This window comes from Pinus tabuliformis, chromosome 2_2 (assembly GCF_031772625.1).
Source record: "Pinus tabuliformis cultivar Carrire ecotype Pingquan chromosome 2_2, CPIR1, whole genome shotgun sequence".
Lineage (NCBI taxonomy): Eukaryota > Viridiplantae > Streptophyta > Pinopsida > Pinales > Pinaceae > Pinus > Pinus tabuliformis.
In genome coordinates, this window is record NC_142300.1 from 139,630,003 (window position 1) to 139,643,715 (window position 13,713).

Here is a 13,713-nt window from a genome sequence, read left to right on the forward strand (position 1 = left end):
CATCGATCAATTTCCATCCTAGTTTGTCCTGTCATTTCTCCCTTCATGGAAAGTGGCCTTCTTGATATATATCAGGTCCTTTTTGTCATCTAGCTACTCCTTTGTTATCTTTTCTATCCTTCACAATACTTATCACATGGATGTTTAGTTGTACTTGCTTGTTCCTTTGTTAGAGTTTCCATGCCTTCTTTCGAGAGATGTTGAGGAATCTTGTAAAATAGTTATTCTTTGTGACCACGATGTTCTTCACATGCTTGATCTCTTTCTTCATTTTCTTCTTCTTGGATTGATTAGTCAACCACCTTATACTCCTTATGAGAGCACTTCTTCATGTTGACCTTTACTCCATTGTAGTACATGCCTCCGAGCATATCGTTGGCGAAAGAGATCCTTTTATTCTTGATCATGATTCTAGAACTTTTCCCATGACCCAATATATATGATGACATGACTTAAACTTTGATGCATACATACCTCATCTTGATTATGCTTTTATCATCTCAGCTTTATTTGATAGTTCTCCTTGATTGGTGTAGCCTTTCTTGCTTCATCTGCTCTTGCCTGTATATCATCCTTTCTTGAATCCCATAAATGGGACTCCTAATGAGACATCTACCCCATTATGTATGAACCTTATTTTGAAGATCTATGAAGGACCTTGAAGACCCTTACCTTGCAAATGTTTCTTCCTTTGATGATGGAGGCCTTCTAAGAATTTTGATCATGATCAATTGTTTTCTCATTGTGGATGAGACCCTATAATAGGTATGCTCCTTCTATGTGAATATCTTGAGCTATATCTACACCATGATCCTATATTTTAGAAGATATCTTTAACCATGCAATCTATTCTATTTCTATATGCTCCTATACTACTCAAAACATTGAAAGAATACTTTAAGCAAAGAGGTTGACTTAGTCATAAGAGGATCTTCCTTCTTTTGCTTCTTGTCATCTTCTTTCACTTCTTGAGTTAAATGAGCTTCTTCCCTTTTTATCTTGTTTTTGTTGTCCTTCTTAAGTTAAGGACAATCACTTTTGTAGCATTCATATTCTTGGCATTCAAAAAATTGGACTTTGGACATGTAGTGGTCCCAACTAATTTGTTACTTTCCTTGCAAAAAGACATTGAGGTATACTCAGAAGGGGACATATACTTACTTGTTATAGTTTGAGATGTAGTGAACTTGCTTTCTTCTTGAAGACTTGATGGCCTGCCTTCCTTAGATATTGATGTTCTTCAAGTTTATTTCTTCAAATGGACTTGCTTGATGACTTGACTCATAGTGCTTTTCATTTTTCAAGATGGTGTAGCTTGATGTAGGTCCTTCTTTGATTTTCTCTTCTTGTAGGTGCATTTATACAAGGCGTTTCTTCTTTCTTTGTAGTCTTCCATGATGAATGATAGATGGTATACCTTCTTGTTCTTGATGTGTTTGAGACTTCTTGGCTTGATGCCTCAACCTTGCAAATGTTCTTGAGATTCCCTTTCCTTGATGTGTCACCTTAGCTCCGATACTACACTGAATAATTTGGGGCAATGGGGTATAGCAGGATTATTCTGGGCTTGATAACAATTTGTGAATCTCTTTTACAATCTATCTTGTCATCTTAATCTTCTTCTCTTATTATTAATTCATGTGAGTTTACTTCATCAAAATGGTGCCAAAAACATAAGAACAGGAACACAAGATGTTGGCTCTTTGCTAGGGCAAAACCTCTCTCTCAGAGAGGAAAATACTTTCGTAAATTTCTCTTATTGAAGCTTCTTATTGGTCATTGTGAAGCCCTAGACCCTTGACAAGAATACCTTCCAAGCACAAGTGAAGTCCTTCCTCCTCTCTACACTTTGTTTCTTCGGCACTTCATTCCCCGACACTGTGTCCTTCTTTCAACTTTTGATAGTTCTTGGTGGACTAGCTCTAGAAGAGACTCCAACCTTTGATCCTTAATGAGATCCTTTACTAATGAGGAAACCTTCATTCTCTTCACCAACCAAGCATTTTTCTTGATGTGAGGTTGCAGACTCAATGTACACCAAGTTTACTACACCTAGGGTGATTTCCGTTGCGACGAGACTTGGAAACCCCAAATTTCTCGCACATGGGAGGCTTTCGACAAGGCGGGACATGGAATTCTTGGGTTCCCCACAATTTGGTGACTTTTGTCAAGGAGGGACTGGGAGACCCCATGTCACACTCTTATCCTAGTGGTAGTATTTCAAGCACACATAAGTGGGTGCTGCACTGTCGTACTTTTTCCTTTTACCAATACTTGAGTACACGGTCTATGCCTACTTCAACACTCAGCCAATTTTCCAATAAGTGTTCTTAATAATGCAGCAAAAATAACTTACCATCCATTTATCTTCTTTAATTATTATTTCAACCCGTCGTGTTGTATGGTCATGCCGCACTACCCGCAATCTGCACGACACAACTCCACACCTGAACTGCAAACTTGTCAGCTCGACTTTCCGTTCCACATTCCCAAGCTCTTCCCATCGATGCGGTCCATAGTGAGTGAACATGGCCGAGACGCAGTGCAGCCTATCTGCCCGGTTGGTAACCCGCCCCGCTCTATCTATCCACACTACCAATTCTGACCCATCTACTGTAATCTGCCTGCCGATGTGGCCCTATTACCCACGTCCTTCTCTTCCTTTTGTTTTCACCCAAATCCTTCCTTTGCACTTGTTCTGCGATGTGGAAGTCTGAGTTCGATGTCCCTTCATCAAACACCATCCCCCTTACTTATACACATCCTTTCGTATAAGGGCCATGTCTCTCGGGGATAACAAGAGTTGGCTCCATCAACATGCATGCCTGGTCGACCTGCCACATAACCTTGACAAACCCCATTCCAATGAACCACCACATCCCTTCGTTTGCATCATCGCACCCATGGATTGACTCTAACAATTAGCTGATTACACCCATCACCACACGTCGCACACCTGCCTGCGTCCTAACTCATCTGCACATGGTCACCTCCTTCATCTGGGCACCTAGCAAGGGTCACCTGCACGCCTTCCGCCAGTGACTCACCCATCGTGCACGTATCAAGGGGCATGCACTTTGCCCAAAATGGAACACCCACTATGAGTGCTCCCATCACCGTCATGCATAAGTGAATTTCATTCCAAGTCTTCGCATATAATTGCATGCTCACCCGAGTCACATACATGACACCCCAAGCCCCCCCATACATGGTACAAGTTTCCGACGTGATGGGAGATGGAAACCCTAGATTTCGTGCACTTTGGTAGCTGTCATCATGACGAGGCAGGGAAACCCCACTTTCCTTGCACTTGGATGGCTCTCGTCGCAATGAGGCATGGAAACCCCAAGTTCCAGAGACAGAACAGGCAAGCAGTTTCCACCCCACTGTGAAATGGAAAGCCCGAGTTTGTAAGACTTTGGTGGTTCTTCATCATTCCACAACATGGAAACCATGAGTTCCATAAAATTGGGCGATTTCGATTGTGTTACGACATGGAAACCTAAGTTTCCCTCACCGTGGCCGCGGTTTTCGCCCAGGTGGAAGATAGAGACCCCAGAGGTTCCCAGAATTAGGTGGTTTCCCTCATGCCATGAAACAAAAGCCCCCTGTTTCCTCAGACTTTGGTAGTTCTCTATCATTCTGTAGCATGGAAACCCAAGATCCCTACACCTAGGTCATGGTTTCTATCATGGTGGGACATGGAAGACCCAGAGTTTCCCATAACTAGGCAATTTCCGTCATGCCATGGAATGGAAAGCCTCATGTTCAGTAGACTTGGGCAATCGTTCCCTATCGCGCGATGACATGGAAACCTAAAGCTCCCCAAACTTGGGTGTTCGTTCCTTGTCACACGATGACATGGAAACCCGAAGCTCCCCAGACTTGGGTGGCAGTTTTAGCTGCGACGCGAGCAACATGGGAACCTCACGTTTCCTAGACTCGGGTAGCAATTTTTGTCGTGACGCAAAATGGAAACCCCGTGTGTCCACTAAATTGGGTACTAGTTTCCATCATGCCATGAAATGGACACCCCAAATTCCCTGGAATTTGGTAGCTTTACGTTGCCCCATGACATGGAAATTCGAAGTTCCACAGACTCTCGGGCGATTCAGGGTGTTCCGCGACATGGAAACCCTAGGCTTCCCAGACTTGGGTGGTTTCCATCAATGGTTCCAACCATGCCATGACATGGAAACCATGAGTTATCCAGACTTGGGTAACGGTTTCAAAACACCCCAAGTTCCCCAGACTTGTGAGCTGGTTTGCATTGTCATGGAAACCCCAAGTTCCCCACATTGGGGCATTGTTGAAAACCTCATGTTTCCATCGTGCCGTAAAATGTGGAAACCCATGGTTCCATCAAGGGTGGGACATGGAAACCCCAAGTTTCCCCAGACTTGGGCGCCACCGGTTTCAGTTGTGGTGTGACATGGAAACCCCAGGTTTCCCAGGCTCGGGCAGTATGGCGCAACATGGAAACCCCAAGTTTCCCCAAGCTTGGGCGCCACTAATTTCGGTCCTGGCACGACATGGAAACCCCAAGTTTCCTAGGCTTGGGCGCCAGGGCGCGACTTGGAAACCCCAAGTTTCCCCAGGCTTGGGTGCTGCTGGTTTCAGTCGTGGCACGACATGGAAAGCCCAAGTTTCCCCAGGTTTGGGCGTTAGGGCGCGACTTGGAAACCCAAATTTTTTTGCATTGGGTAGAAGCCCCAAATTTTAAGCAATGGGTGTAAACCCCAAATTTTGGGTGCAACATGGAAACCCCAATTTTTTTTTTGCCAGGCGGAAGCCCCAAAATTCTAGTGCCTCGTGCAAACCCAAAATGTTGGGTGTGACATGGAAACCCCAATTTCTTTTTGCGTCGAGTGGAAGCCCAAAATTTTAGGTGTAGGGTGGAAGCCCCAAATTTTGGGTGCTAGGGTGTAGCATGGAAACCCCAATTGTTCCCATGCTTGGGTGCCTTTTTCATCGCAATGTGGAAACCCCAAATTTTGGGCACCAGGGTATGACATGGAAACCCCAAAATTTTGGGTGCCGGAGAGCGACATGGAAACCAAAATTTTCTTGGGATTAGGTGCATTTTCTGTCACAGTGTGGAAACGCCAAATTTTCTGCCCCCAAGCAATGAAAAATTGTCGTCTAGAGGAAGAGGCAAAGGCACGAGAGCGGGAGGGTTGTCCAGATTTGTTTGTGACAAGAGTGAAGCTCTGAATCGAGGCGACCAAGGGCTAAATATTAGTGGATCATGGTAGCAAGGCCACTCTACCACTTACAATACCTCGTTGCATATTTAAGTCATCTGCAAAGGATTCTTCTCAACGACCATTTGGAATTGAACTTCAAAGCTACCTCGATTGAGATGCTTCACAGTCGCGGTTTGCAAATGACATGGGGCCCTTGGGGTGATAAAGCAATGCCCCTACTGTGGGTTGAGATACAATCAAAGAGTGACATGCACTGCTTCTAGTGTGGATTCTGACTTAGAGGCATTCAGTCATAATCTGACACATGGTGGCTTCGCGCCACTAGCTTTTCAACCAAGTGCGATGACCAATTGTGTGAATCAACGGTTCCTCTCATACTAAGTTGAATTACTATAGCGGTGCAATTCATCGGTAGGGTAAAACTAACCTGTCTCATGATAGTCTAAACCTATCTCACGTTCCCTATTGGTTGATGAACAACCCAACACTTAGTTAATTCTTCTTCACAATGATAGGAAGAGCCGACATTGAGGGATCAAAAAGCAACGTCACTATGAACGCTTGGTTGTGACAAGCCAGTTATCCTTGTGGTAACTTTTTTAACACCTCTAGCTTCAAATTCCAAAAATCTAAAGGATCTATAGGCCACGCTTTCATGATTTGTATTGGTACTAAAAATAAAAACTAAATGAGCTTTTACCCTTTTGTTCCACATGAGATTTTTGTTCTCGTTGAGCTCATCTTAGGACACCTGCATTATCTTTTAATAGATGTGCCACCCCAGCCAAACTCCTCACGTAACAATGCCTTCCACCCAGATCGACCCACTAAAAAGTTCCTTAAGGCCAAAAACAGGGGCAGTGCCCCGTCTCCACCCCACGGAATAAGTAAAATAACGTTAAAAGTAGTGGTATTTTACTTGCACCAAAAACGGCTCCTACTTATTCTACAACTCTCATGTCATTTCACAAAGTCGGACTAGAGTAAAGCTCAACAATGTCTTCTTTCCCTGTTAATCCTACCAAGCCCGTTCTCTTGGCTATGGTTTCGCTAGATAGTAGATAGGGATAGTGGGAATCTCGTTAATCCATTCATGTGCATCATTAATTAGATGAAGAGACATTTGGCTACCTTAAGAGAGTCATAGTTACTCCCACCGTTTACCCGCGCTTGGTTGAGTTTCTTCACTTTGACATTCAGAGCACTAGGGAAAAATCACATTGCGTTAGCATCTGCAGGGACCATCGTAATGCTTTGTTTTAACTAAATAGTTAGATTCCCTTGTCTGTCCAGTTCTGAGTTGATTGTTCGATGCCTAGGGAAAAGCCCCCGACCAGGGGCATTCTACTACCGTAGCCCAATCGGCATGCGACTGCCTACCCTTTCCATGAGAGCAGATCAGGCAAACTGCCGACAGCCCACAATTTGAGGGCATAGACCCCTAGGCCTAGCCCTTAGAGCCAATCCTTTTCCTGAAGTTATGGATCTATTTTGCTAACTTACCTTACCTACATTGTTCTATTGACCAGAGGTTGTTCACCTTGGAGACCTAATGCAGTTATGAGTACGACTGGGCATGAACAGTACTCAGTCCTCCATATTTTCAAGGGCCGCTAATGGTGCACCAGACACCGCAAGATGTGCGGTTCTCTTCCAGCTACTGTACCCTATCTTTGGGTGAACCGATTCCAGGGTGGGCGAGCTGTTAAAAAGAAAAGATAACTCTTCCTAGGGCCCCCAACGACATTTCCAGATTTCCTAACATTTCCGCCCATCACCATGTCCTAGTTTGGGAATATTAACCTGATTCCATTTAGATTCTCATGCAGAGTGCACCCTTGATACAAGGCTTCCCCATCTCTTAGGATCGACTAACCCATGTCCAAGTGTTGTTCACATGGAACCTTTCCCCACTTCAGTCTTCAAATTTCTCATTTGAATATTTGCTACTACCACCAAGATCTGCACCAGGTGCCGACACACCCAAGCTCACGCCCGACGTTTCTCAAATACCCCCACATCCTCCTACTCATTAGAGCCAGGCAATTGCTCCGATGGTCAAGTATAGGTTGCGTGCTTCAGCGCCATCCATTTTCAGGGCTAGTTCATTTGGCAAGTGAGTTGTTACACACTCCTTATCAGATTTCAACTTCCATGACCACCATCTTACTGTTTTAATCAACCAACGGCCTTTGTGGGATCTAGCTTAGTGCAAAATTTCACATCGTAACTCGACTTTCAGTTCATCCTGCATCGCTAGTTCTACTTACCAAAAATGGCCCACCTGGAGCTCTTGATTCAATGGCGTAGCTCAATGGAGCAGCCACACCCTCTTACCTATTTAAAGTTTGAGAATTGGTCGAGGGCGTTATGCCCCTGATGCCTCTAATCATTTGCTTTACTTGATAAAACTTGCGTGTGAGCTCCAGCTATCCTGAGGGAAACTTCGAAGGAAACCAGCTACTAGATGGTTCGATTAGTATTTCACCCCTATACCCAAGTTAGACGGACGATTTGCATGCCAGTATCACTACAAGCATCCACCAGAGTTTCCTCTGGCTTCACCCTGCTCAGGCATAGTTCACCATCTTTCGGGTCCCAACAGGTGTGCTCACACTTGAACCCTTCACATAAGCTAAAAGTCGGACGACGATGCACCCTCCCAAAGAGGGGATCTTGCCCATCAGCTTCCTTGTGCATCGCAGGTTTTCAAACCTGTCGACTCACACACATGTTAGATTACCTGGTCCGTGTTTCAAGACAGGTTGAATGGAAAGCCTTCCAACCAACACCACGAGCGTGCAGGTGCAAAAAGCCCACCACAAGGGCGTACGCTTCGTTCCTTGACGACCGCAATGACAAACTAACAGGCAGTAATCCACCTGCGCTTGTGACGATGCAGCTGCCTGTGTTGGTTTGCACCTCAAGTCGAGAGGCGGACCAGCCTTAACCATTCCACATCCAACCGAGATGCATCAACAGCCTCCATCCGCTTCCCTCTCAGCAATTTCAAGCACTCTTTAAGTCTCTTTTCAAAGTCCTTTTCATTTTTCCCTTGTGGTATTTTTTCACTATCGGTCTCTTGCCCATATTTAGCCTTGGACGGAATTTAGCACCCAATTAGGGTTGCATTCCCAAACAACCCGACTCATCGACAATGCCTTGTGATGCGGTAGGGTCCTAGCTCGACAGGGTTGTCACCCTCTCAGGTGCCCCCTTCCAAGGGACTTGGCCCAGGTCTGCCACTGAGGACGCTTCTACAGACCACAATTCAGGTGATGCTGCTGCCCAATTTCATGTTAAGATCTTCCCAGTTCACTCGCTACTACTATGGCAATCCTTGTAAGTTTCTTTTCCTCCACTTAATTATATGCTTAAACTCAGCGGGGGTTCTTGCCTAAGCTGAGGTCTCAAAGTTGGAGCTAAATAAGCCCTACCCAATTGGAGGACAAGAGAAAGCAAAGCAAGTTTGAGCGATTCCACACAAAGCCCGCATGAACTAACGCCAACTGCCCATCCAAGGGGATTAGATCACCGCTCACCAACGCACGCCACGAAACATCGTTTGAGGTATTTCTGCCAACCACACTGCATTGGGCATGGACGACCAACTCTGCTGCTCCCTAACATATTGCAGGGAGAATGTTTGAATGGGATGCGATGCCCAGACAAACATGCCCTTGACTGAGGCCTCGGGCACAAATTGTATTCAGAAACTCGATGATTCATGGGATTCTGCAATTCACACTAAGTATGGCATTTCTCTATGTTCTTCATTGATCTGAATTTGAAACTACTTGAAATTTGTTTGCAAGGTATTCAATTCAGAATTATACATGTTTTAAAGATTTCCATGTCTTGTAGAAAGAAAACAAATGAAATTTTCAGCTGTTCATGACCCATTTAAGCATAGCAGATTTATTTCCTTTTACTGTTTAACACACTAAAACGAATTTGTTCTACAAAATAAATCAACCACAAATGCAAAAGAATTTGATAAAGCAGTTCACCCCCTCCAGGGCTACGTCTACTGGGTCCAAAGCTTCCAACCGGGCTTGTCCTTGTTTTTATTAAATTCTCAAATTGAAAATACAGCTGAATAGAAGCATCTACAGGAGAAATAGATGGTAAAAATGGATTCAGAACACTTGAATCCTTCAGGATTGACTATTGGGTCACCTCCAATGGATACCTGCAACCCTATACAGTCTTCACAAAACTGGGCCCTAGTGGCTCCTAGAAGTTTCACGGCTCCACAACCTCTGTAAATGACCTCAGATGGCTGTAAGACCTGCACCAATGGCTTTTGAAGGTTGAAAATACCCAAAATAAAAATAAAAATCGTTCAAAACCACCTTTCCTAGCCAAAGTTATGGCCATTTAATGATCCCCTCCAGTTTTGCCTAAAAGAACTCCAGCTAACTTGAATTAATGTCCAGTTAGCTCCGCCAATTATGGCGGCTCTTCCAAATTCGCCATGTCCGCCAAAATTTCCGCCAAATTCGTTGGTGGTTGGGTTTGGCCCACGGTTCTCGGTCACAGTCATATGAAAGGGGGGCTGGCCCCCTTTGGTTTCCACCCCAACCAACTTTAATGTTCAAGTATCATGTGTTTCACTCATTCAACAACAATTGACCACGTGGTGTAATGGTAAAGTGCTTGTCTAATAGACCATAGGTTGGGGGTTCAAAACTCTGAACTCCCAAAAAAATTTGCATATGCGCCCAAGAAGCTGCTGACCTCATCTGAGGGCAATGTGGCAGCCTCCGGGCTTGCCACGTGGCAGCCTATGATTGGCTGACGAAAAGGGAATATTCCAAGGAATATTCTTTTTTTAATTTTTTTTGGAAAATTAAAATTTCTAATGTTATGGACAAATTCTTCTTTTTGTCATAACTTCCTCATACGGCGACCGTTTTTCGAACCGTTTGTGGCGCCGAAATCGGGAAGACGAGCACTTTTCAGTCGTTCATCTTTGAACTAGTTTTGAGCACTTTAAATTTTGAGCAAATTACGACACTTAGGACATGAGCACCTGATCACACCTCCCCATTGGGAAGATTTTGGACGCCAAAAGCCTTCAACTACCTATTAAAGAGGTGAGGGTATAGCTCCCTCACTCTATCCACCTCCATCCACTTTGCCTTGTTCGGTTTGTTGCCTTTGAAACCAACCCGAACATAATCTACACTGCCCCTTCTTGAAGTGCATGTCCTTCTGTCAAGGATTGTATCTTCTTTCAGCTCATCTAAGAATTCTGGCGAGAAATATTCTATAGATGGAAGCTGAACAACACTTTCATGATCAGCAATCAAAGGAGGTTCATACAAACGTAAGTTCTCCATATTGACAACAGAATACATTTGCATGTAGGAAGGAAAATCTAATTGAAAAGCATTATTTCCAACCTTCTTGAGGATTTTGAATGGACCATAACGAATAGGCTTCAGCTTTTTACCTTCTCCTTGCATCCTTTCCTTACTAATGTACATCCATACCTCATCCCCTTCTTGAAACTTGTGATCGACTCTATGCTTGTCGTGTCTTTCCTTGTACTTGCCTTGACTCTTCTCAAGCTGTTCTTGAATTTGCTGATGTATTTGCTAAATTCTTTCAATGAATGAATGAGCTTTGTCAATATCACTATGTCCCTCAATGGCGACATCTTTCTCAAGAATGAAATCAAGAGGTGATTTTGGCAAGTAACCAAAGCAAGCTTCAAACTGTGAGGTGTTTGTGGAGGAGTGCTTGGCACGGTTGTAAGCATGCTGTATGTAGTGCAAATGTTCATCCCACAGCTTGGGATGCTTGCTGCAATATCCTCTCAAGAGGTGCACAATGGTTCTGTTCACAACTTCGGTTTGTCCATCTGTTTGCGGATGGAAAGCAGTACTTTTCTTCAACTTTGTGTCCATCATCTCCCATAGGTTGGACCAAAAATTCCCCACAAATCTGGAATCCCTGTCACTAATAATGGAAGTAGGCAAACCATAGTGAATCCATACATGATGAAAAAATAATTCAGCAGTTTGTTAAGCAATTATAGTTTTCTTACAAGGCATAAGTATACACATTTTGCTGAAACGATCAACTACTACATATAAATAATCATGCTGCTTTCGAGATTTTGGCAAACCTCCTACAAAATCCATAGAGATGCTCTCCCATGGTCTAGAAGGTACCGGCAAAGGAGTATACAAACCAAGCTTCCTGTTGCTAGGCTTGCTTGTAGCACATAATGAACAACCTCTTATGAACCTTGAAACATAATCTACCATGCGAGGCCAATAGCAATACCTCTGTAGATGTACAACTGTTTTTCTCACACCAACATGGCCAGCAATAAGAGAAGAATGAGCTTCTCTTATGACATTTATCCTCTCCCCCTGTGGTATACACAACTTGCCCAAATGAAACAGCAAATTGTTAAGCATTTGATAGTCATTTTCCTCTACATGATTCCCTTTACTCAAGTTAGCATACACATCTTTAAAGTCATCATCAGATGCATATTGTTCTATGTAACTATCATGTACAATGGAATCATTCTTAAGTAAAGTAACAACACCAATAATAGGCCTTGAAAGCATATCAGCAGCCTTATTCAAAGTACCTTTCTTGTACCTTATTACCAAATGGAACTGTTGCAAGAAGCCCATCCATCTGAAGTGTCGTGACTGTTGTAACTTGCTTTGTGATTGCAAGTACTGTAAGGGCTGATGGTCGGTATGTATAACAGTTTCTTTGCCCATCAAATAGTGTTTCCACTTTTTGATGCTTTTTACCAACACATACAACTCCTTATCAGATGAAGGATAATTTACAACAGCACCATTAAAAGTTTCAGAATGAAAAGCAATAGGCTTACCATGCTGTAGAAGAACTGCACCCATGGCATAATCACTAGCATCAGTTTGTATCTCAAATGGCTGTCTCAAATCCGGTAATGCAAGGACTGGAGCTGAACTAATATTCTCTTTCAAAGATTCGAAAGCTTTTTGCTGCTTGCCTCCCCATTGGAAATCATGCTTCACACTTGTCACTGCATGCATAGGAGCTGCTATAGAAGAGAAGTTAGAGATGAACTTCCTCCAATATTGAGCTGCACCCAAAAAACTTCTTACCTCTGTTATGGATTTGGGAGTAGGCCACTTCACAATAGACTCAATCTTAGCAGGATCAATTCTCAAAGCACCTCCTCCTACTATGTGTCCCAAATAAACCAAAGAATTCTTTCCAAATTCACACTTTGACATTTTAAGAAATAACTGATTTTTCTTCAAAACATCAAGTACTTTCCTAACATGCGTGACATGATCTTCTCTAAACTTGTTGAAAATTAAGATGTCATCTAAGTATACAATAACGAAATCATCAAGAAAAGGACGCAAGACATCATCCATTACCCGCATGAAAGTTGCAAGTGCATTGCACAAACCAAACGACATCACAAGCCACTCAAAGAGTCCTTGTTTGGTTTTAAAGGTTGTCTTCCAAATGTCACTTTGTTCAATTCTTACTTGATTATATCCACTGCACAAGTCTAGCTTAGTGAAATATCGAGCATCTTTCAGCTGGTCTACCAAATCATCTATCCTTGGGAGTGGGTAACGATTCTTTACCGTTATCTTGTTCAAGGCCATGAAATCAAAACACATACGCTAAGTGCCATCTTTCTTTGGAATCAATACAATCGGTGACCCACATGGCGAAGTAGTTGGCCTTATGAGACCCTTGTCCAACAAGTCCTTGATTTGCTTCTTTATTTCAGCATTCTCCATAATAGACATGCGGTACATGCCTATGTTTGGAAGAGGACAATCTGGATGCAAATGGATTTCATGATGAATCTCCCTCTTAGGAGGCAAACCTGTTGGCTCCTGAAACATCTCATGATATGCATCAACTACATCATATAGATCTGATTTAAGTTTTGGATCACAATTGTCAAATGACTCATGATTCACATCAACCTTGTGCTTAATCATAAGAAGAACAAAATTCTTACTTGAATTGACCAGCCTTTTTACCTGTCCTGCATTCACCATCGCTATATTTTTCTTCTTGCGATGAGCTCTAACAATGAACTCCTTGCCATCTTTGAAAAGATGATAGTTTTTTTCATGGCGATGAAAGATAGCTTTCCTGTCAAACAAGTAAGGACTTCCCAAAACAATTCCTGCTATATCAAAAGGTACCACATCAAGTTCAATTGTGTCAATAAAATGTGCAGTAATTGCAAAGCGCAATGTGCACTTTCTTGAAACTTGTAAATTTGCATCCTTGCAAATCCATCCAAGTGGATATGGCTTCGGATGTGGAACGGTCTCAAGTTTAAGCTGCTTGACCAAGTCCTCTGATATATAAGTTTTGCTTGTGACCCACTATCAAAAAGTGTGTCAATTTTAGTATGTTTTGAAATCACCCTCACATGAAACAGTTCAATTCTTTCTTCCTCATTAGGAGCTTGTACATGGCAATTTGAGGTACTAGTGCTGGCTTGAGT

The 13,713-nt window shown here is 43.1% G+C and overlaps 1 non-coding gene and 1 pseudogene across 1 annotated transcript; both read right to left on the reverse strand.

The window, feature by feature from the left end:
- Positions 1-5,210: 5,210 nt before the first annotated feature.
- Positions 5,211-8,618, reverse strand: LOC149191726 (25S ribosomal RNA). Its single transcript, XR_016255225.1, has one exon. It is a non-coding gene; the product is annotated as a 25S ribosomal RNA (ribosomal RNA).
- A 247-nt stretch (positions 8,619-8,865) lies between these two features.
- Positions 8,866-8,988, reverse strand: LOC149191727 (5.8S ribosomal RNA; annotated as a pseudogene; the record flags this gene model as incomplete).
- Positions 8,989-13,713: the final 4,725 nt, after the last annotated feature.